Here is a 12,104-nt window from a genome sequence, read left to right as displayed (position 1 = left end):
CCATATAATCCTTTAACAAAGCTTCAATGGAAGTAGAAGATAATGCTTGACTGTGTTGAACATTTTGCCTCAACATAGGTTGAACGTAAACAGGCAGTACATTGTTGGCATTTTGTCTTGCAACATTATTAAAATTCCCCGCACTTTGATTACTCCAACTAAGATTCAGATGCTGCTTCCACCCTAGATTGTAGGCGTTGGAATAGGGGTTATTATTCCAATTAAAATTACCCATGTAGTACATTGACGTTGGGTTTTTCATTATTCCAGTTAAAATTACCCAGTAATAAACACATGACACAACTCGACTAATTTCATCGCATGGACTATAGTTGAATTTTTCATTATTTTAATTATGTTAGCTAGAGAAGATACTTAGGCTATCAACGAAGTGATTGCATCAAGCTCTATGGTACCAATAGCTCTCTTACCCACCCTAACTCTCGTTGTCAGATATTGATTATCATTGCTAGAAATCGTTTCCAAGATCTCACATGCTTCATTATACATTTTATCTAGCAGAGTACCATTGACAGACGCATCAACTACCATCCTTGTATACGAATTCAACCCATTATAAAACATCTCCATTTAAGTCCAATGCTGGAATCCATGAATCGGACAGTTCCAAATTAAGCCTTTAAATCATTCCCAAGCTTCATAGAGTGTTTCATCATCCAATTTTTGAAAATATGTGATGTCATTTCTAAGCTTAACATCCATATTTAAGAGATTATATCGTAGCAAAAACCTCTGGAAAAGATCATTTCATGATGTCATTGTCTCCGACGACAAAGCATTCAGCATTACTCTCACTCAATCTCTTAAAGAATATGGAAACTGTTTAAGTCTCAGGGAATCTTCAGGAAGACGAATGAGTCATAAACCTCTAGAAAGAGTTTTAAGTGCAATCTTGGATCTTTAGTTGGTAATCCACTATACTCTCCTACTGTTTGCAAGATTTGAAACATTATTGATTTTAGTTCAAACCGCTAAGCTTATAGTTGTGGCCTGACTATCCCTGGATTCATATCATCCAAAATTGGAACAACTTGCTCTCGAATTGGTCTGTCTCGGTCATCTATCACATAACAAATAGGGGGATTAAAATCCTAACCATTTGGATTATTATCGAGACTAGGACCATTTGGATTAATGTTAAGACCAGGATCATTTCCGTTCCTAGCCATTTTTCGCAGTTCTTTTTGCCTTCTCCGCAAAGTTCTCTCGATCTCTTAGTCAAAAGGATATTCCTTGTTAGCAAAAATGCCTCTTCTCATGCACTGATGGAAAACCTGTAGAAATTAAATTAAACTAAGTTATATAAAATTAATGGAATTAAGTAAAATAACCAATTGAAATTACACCAAATTGTCGATCCTCGGCAACAGCGCCAAAAACTTGTCGCGTGTGAAATGATATGTGAATTGTGCAAGTATACATGTCGAATCAAGTAATAAAATGATGAGTGAGTATCGTTCCCATGAGGATTGAATTGAGGCACAAAAGTGGTCAAGTTATTATAATAAAATGCGATTAATGCTATGATAAAGCTATCATAAGTATACAGTGGCAATTAAAAGGAATAATCATGTATGCAATACGTGGAATTAATGAATACTTAGAAATGCTATGGCAAAACAAGAGTAGAAATGTAATGACTATTGTGAGAATTACTACGGGATTTTTATTTAAATGAACAAATAAATAACTAATAATGATGTGGAAAAGATACTATGGCAAATAATAAAGGATATACGATGTTGATTTGGAAGGTTGGGATTACTAAGAATCTACCCTTACCGCCAATAATGGCTCAGCAAAATCATACTCAGCTTATGGCTCAAGAGAGTTCTAAAATGGTCTACTTCTTTTAAGAGCAGAAACCTTTAGTTACCTTGCGTATGTATATAGGCCTACAACTTAGAAATAAAACAATTGAATGAAAAAGAAAATTGTTTTGGATCTATGCTTCAACCATGAAAGAAAATAAAAGTTTCATCATTTAATCCTAACCCAATGAGATTAAACTCATGGGTTGACACATAAAATTTAAAACCAAAACAACATCCAACACCATTTTCATTATTCAATTCACGGAAGAAAAAAGTAAGAAATACAGAAGCCTTCGGGAAGATAGCTTTCGAGTGTCCAGTTCACACTCCAGAAGCATAGTGTCCTGCGATGGCTAAGAGGGACTGCCTTCGTCTTCCTCTTCCCGTCACTGCTCAGCTGCTACCCTCTATTCTTGCCTAAGGATCTCTTCCTCTTGTTCACTATCAAAGGTTTCCTCCTTTGACTTTTTATAGCCTTTTCCTTAGGGTAAATTCAATAGCTCATGTTTATCTTTTCCTCTTTTTAAATTTTTTTTCTAAGATAAAAACTAGCATCCCAAGATTATCTTCTCCTCTATTTTAGGCAAATTTTCTAATACAAGTAGGATTGGGTTGAAACTGGTATGCGTTGAGTGTTAACTCGGTCTTCTTGGAATTTCCACGACATTCATGCTGACAAAATGTCCAACCTTTTACCCCAACAAACCTTCACTCCTTTATTTCTTGTTTCTCAACTTGTACCTACCAAACCATCAAACGCAGCCTACCACAAGCAATTAAAAGTACCTAATATTTAAACACAGCCCAAGCTCCTAGTGAAATGATGAAAATACGAATAAAATGTCCTAAAATACAACTAAATGTACCTAAGTAAAAACAATTAGCTAGGTCTAAAGGCATGAAATTTAACTCTTTTCAAGAGTTATCAAATACCAACAAATGTAACACCCTATACCCGACCTGGTCACCGAGGCCAAATACCAAGATGCCACACCACTGTCTCATGTCATTCACAACAATTAAAAGCTCATTCTAAAAGAAACGTCAGCCATTTTAGTATTTGCTCAAGTTTTAGTCAACATTACTCATAAACTATCTTTATTACATGCTAAACATACATCAGATAGTCTTATAACAATAGTTTAGCATGCATAAGGTCCATTTAGCAAAATCTCAAAATTGACAACGTAGGTATCGATACTAGAACATGGGTATAGATATTTCTCTCAATTGGTATCGATATCGCTTGGAAAATTTGTACCAAATACACATTCTATTTCTCGTCTAAATTTTGAAGTCTCAAAAATTATCGGTACCTTTTGAAATGTATCGGTTATTTTACCTCGAGCATCGATACTTGTGATAAGGTATCAATACCAAATTACGTTACTAACTTCTTGCACTTTAAAAAAATTAGAGGTATCGATATTAAAACTCGAATATCTATACCTCTGCTCCAGACATAAAAAATACAATAATTATAAACATATAATTCATACCAAATAATGTCTAATCATCATGTATCATTCACTTAATCAAATGGTCACTAAAATTTCTGAAGTAATAGTCCGGAACATCATAATTATGACCAAGCAAGAAACCAAAAATACAAACTGAAAGTCCATAAGTCCTAAGCAAAATAACCATGTAAACAACTTAAAAATGATAGTAAAAACCAGCATATAGTCTACCACATTGCCTTATTCCCAAAACATAACCAAAACAATAACACCTACGAAATAACTAAAATGGACTTGCTTGGAATCGCCCCTCAGAACCACACCGCTCACACTGAGACACTACTAATCTGCAATGGTTTTAAAAGGAGTGGGTTAGCTTAACGAGCTCAATGAATTCCTATAACAACTACCATGCAAACATGTCATTAAGCATTAGTAGAACACATACATTGCCTAATTAGAATAATCGTAACCTTCTCGATATATTACATTTACACATGCACGTTTAATAGTTTATTGGTTAAGCCATTGCATACACTATGATATATACATCGGAATGCATGCAAACGTATTTATAGACAATTTTCATAATAGTCACATATCATATAAACACATATCACGATTCAAACATATTCATATTTTAAAGTAATTAGAGATAATTTGGCACTTGAGTTATGAAATGTAAAAGTGGGCACTATCACCATGCATCAGATACACAGATCTCCAACACACCACATAGACTCATAGAGTCAGACATGTCCCAAAAGTGAAGCATAAAGCTAATACTCTCCAACACACCAAACATGTCCTGTTGAATGAAGCTTAGCTCACATTCCCTTATCTCTCCAAACATGTCCCAGGGCCTCAACGCCCAAATCACATATACATATAGGTGAGTACTCACAATCCTATGGCATGCCAACTATATCCAATGGTTTCAATTATCACAAAGCCAAAATATTCGTATTTAAACACACATATTACTTATCGATTTCCTATTAGTTTCACTTCACATTTGTATCATTTGCACAATATTATCACTGTCACTTAGCATGTATGGCATGCCTACATATATACTCTTTCACAATAATAATTATGAATATATAACACATATATATCATCTCATTTTAGTTTACAATTTCACATGACCTAAGTAAATTAGATAAAAGACCAGCTAAGTAAATTAGGAGATACTAGCTATAGCCAAAATGAACACATGAGCACTTAGGAATTTTTTTTAGGGTGAGATTCTCTGCACTACCTTTGCTAAGCAAACCTTTGAAACTTGAACAAGTTTTCTAGACAGAAGATTGCTGAGAACTGATGTATAAATTTTGAATAGACTGGTAGTATAAGGTGGTTATTTGTAATAGAAATTTTTGCATTCATGCATTCATGCATATTTGCTTAAGGGTAAGTAATGGTTCAGGTTTGGGGGTGTGATAAATCTTGAAAACAGTCATAATTCATACTTTTAGACTTAGTTAACTGCTTGTACTTAAGTAAAATTAGTTTCATTTTAGGTAATTGCATGATTATTTTTAGTTAATCGAGCATTGTATGAAAGACTTGGTATGGTGATTACTTTAGTGCATCTACAATTTTAGTTGTTGGTGGAAATGCTTTGTGGTGGTTGAATGATAGGTTTGAGGAAGAAAGATAGCAAAGGATGGAGATTTGTCGAGACATTATGAGAGATTCCCATGGTAATACTGAGGAAGAAAATGACAAATACCCAGTCATCAATTAGAGCATTCAGCAGTTGGCCCCCCACATGCATGTGTAATGGAAAATATTCGCCTCAAAATTAGGGACAAGTATTCATTGGTTGACGGCTTTTACCCTAGAGGAGGACCCAAGTATAAAAGAAAAAGGGGGATTGATGGTTGAGAGGAGAGGTCTACCATTAATGAGAGTTAAAGGTACAAATAATTACAAATATGGAGCTTCGACAAAGGTCTCTTTGTGAAAAGAAGGGTAATTTGAGCTACTGGGAGCTTGGGTGAAGACGCGCACCAGTTGCTAAGTTGGAGGAATTTGTGTTCTGAACCCATATTTCTTTCTCTACAAGTTCTTTTAAATCTATTGATTTAAACTGTTATTTTAGGATATTGATGATATTAAAATACTTGAATTTGTGTACCCCAGTCATGAGCTAACTTAGCACAGTTATGGATTACTTTTGATGATGTTTTAACTCTGATGAATGTTTATGGATGAATATGATTTAGTTTACTGCTTTATCGAATGTTTATTTCTATTTATATGCTTATTAGGGTATTGATAAATGCTTGATAAGTATGAAAGTAACTTAATATCGACAGAGTTTGGTTGCTTAGACCGAAATTGGGTAATATAAGAGAGTGTTGAGTGAAATGCTCATGTAAACTCTTGACATAAAAATTTACCTTATATGATTTAGAGGATTGTGCTTCAGTCAGGGTTGCTAATTCTTAGCCAATAGATGTATAGCGTGTTAGGAGTGAGCAGCTTTAGGTCTTGCTTTCGACAGAGGTAAACCACGTTAGTACCCAATCGAGCAGTAGGTTACCATATTTTTGCCATGACATTATTCCTAGGTTATAACTAATTGATTAGTATTCCCAACCTTTACAATCAATTTTCCAATCTTTCTAGAATCCTTAGTACTTTTATTTAATTTCTTGCAATTGCAATCTACGTAGTACATTTTATCACTTTCATTTTAAGTGTATTAATTGCATTATTATTTCTCAAAATATCATTCGATTTATTTATCTTTTCTACTCAATTGTGATAATTTAGACAAAGAATAATGATCTAATCCTCGTGGGAACGATACTCACTCATCACTTTATTACTTATTCGATTGTATACTTGCACAATTTGCACATCATATTCACACGCGACAAGTTTTTGGTGCCGTTGTCGGGGATTGGCAATTGGTAACTTTAGTTTTTGTTGTTACAATTTTTGTATTTTTAGCTGTTAATTTGTTTATTTCGTGATCACAACTATTACTAGTTGTATGCGTAGTGGCAGTGCTGTTGAAGAACTCTATCCCTTAGATTCAAAAATTGAAAGAACCTTTCAACGAAGGAGAATAGAACAAAGAGCAATGAATCAAGGTGGTAACAATCAACTTGGTTTGAATGAGCTACTTTATCTGGGAACTGGCAATGGTAATCCTTAGGTTGCTTAAATGTTTAATGTTCGAGGTAGGCCAATTCAAGAGCATATAGTTCCTATCTTGGATAACCTGAACCCTGGAATAGTCAGGCCAAAAATTCAAGCCCCCCACTTTGAGCTGAAACTTGTAATGTTTTAAATGTTTCAATCAATTGGCTAGTTTGGTGGTTTGCCAACTGAAGATCCTAGATTGCACTTGAAAATTTTCTAGGAGGCCTATGATTTTTTCAGATAACAAGGTGTCCCTAAAATTGTCTTAAAACTCAAGCTGTTTCCTTATATTTTAAGAGATCGTGATAGAACATGGCTCAACGCTTTGCCATCTAGAATAGCAGAATCATGGAATGATCTCTATCAAAGATTCTTGTTGTGATATTACCCACCTAATAAGAATGCTAAACTAACAAATGACATAACATTCTTCAGGCAACTAGAGGATGAAATACTATATGAAGCATGGGAAAAGTTCAAAGATCTGCTTAATAAATATCCTATGCATGGATTTCAATATTGGACCCAAATGGAGATGTTCTATAATGGTTTGGATGCACAAACATGAATGGTGGTAGATGCCTCAGTTAAGGGAACTTTGTTGGACAAGTCCTATAATGAAACATACGAGATTTTGGAGAGTATTGCCAATAATGATTACCATTACCCCAAAAGAAGAGCTGGAACTGGTAGGAGAGTAGCTAAATCATTTAAACTGGATGCGATCACATTGCTCACTGCTCAGGTATCTTCTTTAGCCAACATGATAAAGGCCATACAGAAGCCTAGTGAGGTGAAAGAGCTGAAAGTAGCTGGGTTATCTTGTGTTTACTGTGGTGAGGATCACATGTTTGAAGAGTGTCCCTTGAACCTAGCATCTGTCTACTATATGGGCAACTTCAATACGAACAACAACCCTTATTCCAACATGTATAACCGTGGTTGGAAGCAACACCGAAATTTTAAGTGTAACAATTAAATGGCTGGAATTTCCAACACAGCTGTAAGACCCAATACCATGAATGTCCCACTTGGTTTCCATCAGTCTATACCGCCTCAACAATGAGTTCAACAAGAGTAGACATCATCTTCTTCCTTATCTATTGAATCTCTATTGAAGGAGTATATGGCCAAGAACGATGCTGTGAACCAAATCCAAGCGTCATCTTTACGAGCTTTAGAAAATGAAGTAGGACAAATAGCTAATACTTTGAACTCCAGAACCCAAGGAACTTTGCCTAGTGATATCGAGAATGCAAGATCACATGGAAAAGAACATTGTAAAACAATCACTCTTAGAAGTGGCACACAACTAGATAGAGTTGACAAGAGTGTTGTTGCTAAAACAACGAATTCAGAATCTAATCAAAGCAAAACTCTTAAACAACTAAGAAGAGCACTACAGATGAAAAAATTAGACCAATCAATGCCAAAGCAAACTCAGATAGCACTACTGAACATAATGCCCAAGTAAAACAATTAGTACAACCTGAAGTTCGCCCACACCCACAATTTCCCTAACGATTTCAAAATCGCAAACAAAACCAACAATTCGGGCAATTCTTGGATGTCCTTAAGCAACTTCACATTAATATACCTTTGGTGGAAGCCTTAGAGAAAATGCCCAACTACATCAAGTTTATGAAAGACATACTTTTAAAGAAGAGACGATTGGGAGAATTTGAAATAATCGCACTCGCTAAATTTCCTCTAAAGTTGAAGGACCCAGGAAGCTTCACAATACCTTGCTCAATTGGTAACCAATATGTTGGGAAGGCCTTGTGTGATTTAGGAGCGAGCATAAACCTTATGCCCATGTCTGTGTTCAAAAAGTAGGGAATTGGTAAAACAAGACTTATCACTATGACCTTGCAATTCACAGATCGATCTTGTGCACACCCAAAAGGTAAAATTGAAGATGTCCTGGTAAGGGTATATGAATTTATTTTCCTTACTGATTTCATTGTATTAGACTGTGAAGCTAATAAAGATGTGCCTATTATTCTGGGTAGGCATTTTCTTGCAACAGGTAGGACTATGATGGATGTTCAAAAGGGTGGGTTAACTATGAGGGAGAACGATCAACAAATCACTTTTAATGTTTTCCAAGCTTTGAAATGTGCTGATGATATAGAAGAGCGTCATGCTGTCAGTTTGTCAGACTCTGTTTTGGAAGAGGATTTTGAAAAAGAAAACCATGACAAATAGAAAATTGAATTCGATTCAGTTCATATTAATGATAAAGGGCCATTAGGACACCATAAGTAGTTGCTGACATCCAAACTAATTGTCGATAGACCTGGAAAGAGGTTTGACACACTAGATTTATCTGTTTGAACCTTCAGCCTTGCTATACTGTCCATAGAAGAACCACCCACGTTAGAGTAGAAACCTTTACTTGCACAGTTAAAGTATGCTTAGTTGGGGAAAGATAATATACTGCCTATGGTTTTATATGCTAAGTTGACTTATGTGTAAAAGGTTCAATTGTTAGCTGTACTTAGGAAATTCAAAAAAGCATTAGGATGGACAATTGTAGATATTAAAGGAGTCAACCCCACAATCTGCATGCACAAAATTTTGCTGGAAAATTGCCATGGCAATTTTATTGAGCAGTAAAGGAGGTTGAACCCCATTATGAAGGAGGTAGAGAAAAAGGAGATAATCAAATGGTTAAATGCTGACATTATCTACCCAATCTTAGACAGGTTTTGGGTGAGTCAAGTCTAATGTGTGCCAAAGAAGGGAGGTGTCACCGTGGTTAGTAACGATAATTATGAGCTTATTTTTACGCGAACTATCATGGGATGGCGAGTCTATATGGACTATCGCAAGCTCAACAAAGCCATAAGGAAAGACCATTTTCTACTACCCTTCATTGATAAAAAATTAGACCGATTAGCTGGTAAGGATTACTACTGCTTCTTAGATGGATGTTTTGGATACAATCAGATTGCAATTACCCTAGAGGATCAAGAAAAAGCAACATTCACTTGTCCATATGGTACATTTGCCTTCAGAAGAATGCCCTTTGGTCTGTGTAATGCACTGACAACATTCTAATAGTGAATGATATCAATATTCTTGGATATGGTTGAGAAGTTCCTTGAAGTGTTTATAGATGATTTTTCTATATTAGAGAATGACTTCGAAGGTTTTTTGCACAACTTACAGCTGGTACTCCAATGCTGTGAGGAGACTAACCTAGTTTTAAACCAGGAGAAGTGTCATTTCATGGTACGAGTAGACATTGTCCTAGGGAATAAGGTCTCTCATAAGGAATCGAAGTTGACTAGGAAAGAATCAAAGTGATTGAGAAATTGGCACCTCCAACGAGTGTTAAGGGAATTAGGAGCTTCTTAGGGCATGCTAGATTCTATAGGAGATTTATCAAAGACTTCTCTAAGATCTCTAAGCCTTTGTGTACCTTATTGGAACAAAATAAACCTTTCCTTTTTTATGATGCTTGCTTGTCTGCTTTCGAGTAGCTGAAGAAGCGACTGGTGGTTGCTCCAATTGTAGTTGCCCCAGATTGGTCCCTGCCATTTAAGCTTATGTGCGACGCGAGTGATTTTTCTATTGGAGCAGTGCTTAGGAAATGGACAGGTAAGATTTTTCACACTATTTACTATGCCAGCCGCACTTTAACAGAAGCACAGCTAAATTACACTACCACTGAGAAGAAATTATTGGCTGTTGTGTTTGCATTTGATAAGTTTAGATCATATCTAGTAGGCACTGGGTTCATAATGTATACCAATCACTCTACAATTAAATACTTAGTTGCCAAGAATGACGCAAAGTTGTGACTGGTTAGGTGGATTCTTTTGCTACAAGAATTCAATCTCGAAATTAGAGGCAAAAAAAGAACATATAATCAAGTAGCAGACCATCTATCTAGGTTAGAAGTTGGAAATGAGGATGACAATGTCAAGCTTACTAAGGAAGACTTCCCAAACAAGCAACTGTTGGCTGCCACAGCATTGCCTTGGTATGCTGATATAGTGAACTTCTTAGTAAGTGGTCTACTGTCACCTGATATTAACAACAAAATAAAAAGGAAATTCCTTCATGATGCAAGAAATTATTACTGGGATGAACCCTTCTTATTCAAGCAGTCTGCTGATCAGATAATTAGAAAGTGTGTCCTTGATGATGAAATACACAACATTTTGCAACATTGCCATTCAACCCCTTATGGAGGATACTTTGGAGGATTGGGAACTGCTGCCAAAGTACTTCAGTTAGGATTTTATTGGCCAAGTCTATTCAAGGATACCCATAGCTTTTATAAAACACGTGATCGATGTCAAAGAATTGGTAATGTTTCAAGAAGACACGAAATGCCATTGCAAAACATTGTAGAGGTTGAATTGTTTGATGTATAGGGAATAGACTTTATGAGTCCATTTCCACCCTCATTTGGCAACCTATACATACTAGTGGCAGTAAACTATGTCAACAGATGGGTAGAAGCTGTAGCCCTTCCTACCAATGATGCCAAGTCAGTGGTGAAGTTCTTGCACAAGAAGATCCTCACAAGATTTGGTACTATTGCTGTGAAATGATATGCGAATTGTGCAAGTATGCACATCGAATCAAGTAATAAAGTGATGAGTGAGTATTGTTCCCATGAGGATCAGATCAGGTATAGAAATGGTCAAGTTATGATAATGATTAATGTTAGGGCAAAACCGAGTTAAGTATGCATTGATAAATTAAAATAATAAGGATGAATGCGATATGTATACTAACTAATATTGGAAAATGCTAAGGCACAACAAGAATAAAAATGAAATGACAATTATGAGAAAGATGACGTGACAATTAATAAGTAAATGAACAGATAAACAATTAAGTATGCTATGGCAAAGATTCTATGGCAAAAGTTAAGGGTTACGCAATGTTGAGTTGGAAGGTTGGGATTGCTAAGAATCTACTTTTCTTGTTAGAAATGCCTCGGCAAAATCATACTTAACCTACTGCTCAGAAGAGTTCTAAAGTGGCCTACTTCTTTCAAAAGAAGAAACCTCAAGTTACCTTGCCTGTGTCTATAGTCCTTTAATATGGTACCCTGTACTGTTTCCTTCTGTATGAACACTGCTCTATGTCTAGAGTCTATTACTATTATTTTTTTGATTACTTGCTCATATCATTTAACCACGGTCTAACTAATCTAACCTTTTCAAACTTTAGATTAATTTAGGGGTAGGCTGCACAGTCGACTTTGTCTAGGGACTGCTCACATACATTTTAAAGAATAAAAAAATTAAATGAACTAGTAAAATAATTCATATATATACTGCTACCATTAAAGACAGTTAAAGTTTCATCAAAGTAATCCCAACCTTATGAGATTTAGCTCATAGGTTGGCAAATAAAATTTAACTCAAACATCTTTTTCATCGTTGTAATCCATGAAGGAACAAATTAAAAATGATGGAAGAACGTAAGGAAGACAATGTTCGCTCGTCAAATTCACACTTCAGCTGCATAGTGTCCTGAGGTGGTTGGGTCTGCCTTCATTTCTCCTCTTTTTATCTCTTTTCAGCCGCTACCTTTTATTTCGCCTGAGGATCTTACCCTCTGTTCCCCTTTTTTGGGTTTCCTCCTTTGGCTTTTTATAGGATTTTTCCCTAGGGTAAATCCA

The 12,104-nt window shown here is 35.7% G+C and overlaps 2 non-coding genes across 2 annotated transcripts; one reads left to right on the top strand and one right to left on the bottom strand.

Annotated features, from left to right (window-relative positions):
* Positions 1–607: 607 nt before the first annotated feature.
* LOC121222724 (small nucleolar RNA R71) lies at positions 608–714 on the top strand. The gene has a single exon (XR_005920092.1). It is a non-coding gene; the product is annotated as a small nucleolar RNA R71 (small nucleolar RNA).
* Positions 715–6,860: 6,146 nt separating this feature from the next.
* LOC121222866 (small nucleolar RNA R71) lies at positions 6,861–6,967 on the bottom strand. Its single transcript, XR_005920236.1, has one exon. It is a non-coding gene; the product is annotated as a small nucleolar RNA R71 (small nucleolar RNA).
* Between the last annotated feature and the right edge of the window lie 5,137 nt (positions 6,968–12,104).

The sequence above is a fragment of the Gossypium hirsutum genome, chromosome D10, assembly GCF_007990345.1.
Source record: "Gossypium hirsutum isolate 1008001.06 chromosome D10, Gossypium_hirsutum_v2.1, whole genome shotgun sequence".
NCBI classification, from domain to species: domain Eukaryota; kingdom Viridiplantae; phylum Streptophyta; class Magnoliopsida; order Malvales; family Malvaceae; genus Gossypium; species Gossypium hirsutum.
The sequence above is the reverse complement of the archived record's forward strand: the minus strand, read 5'-3'. Positions and strand labels throughout refer to the sequence as shown.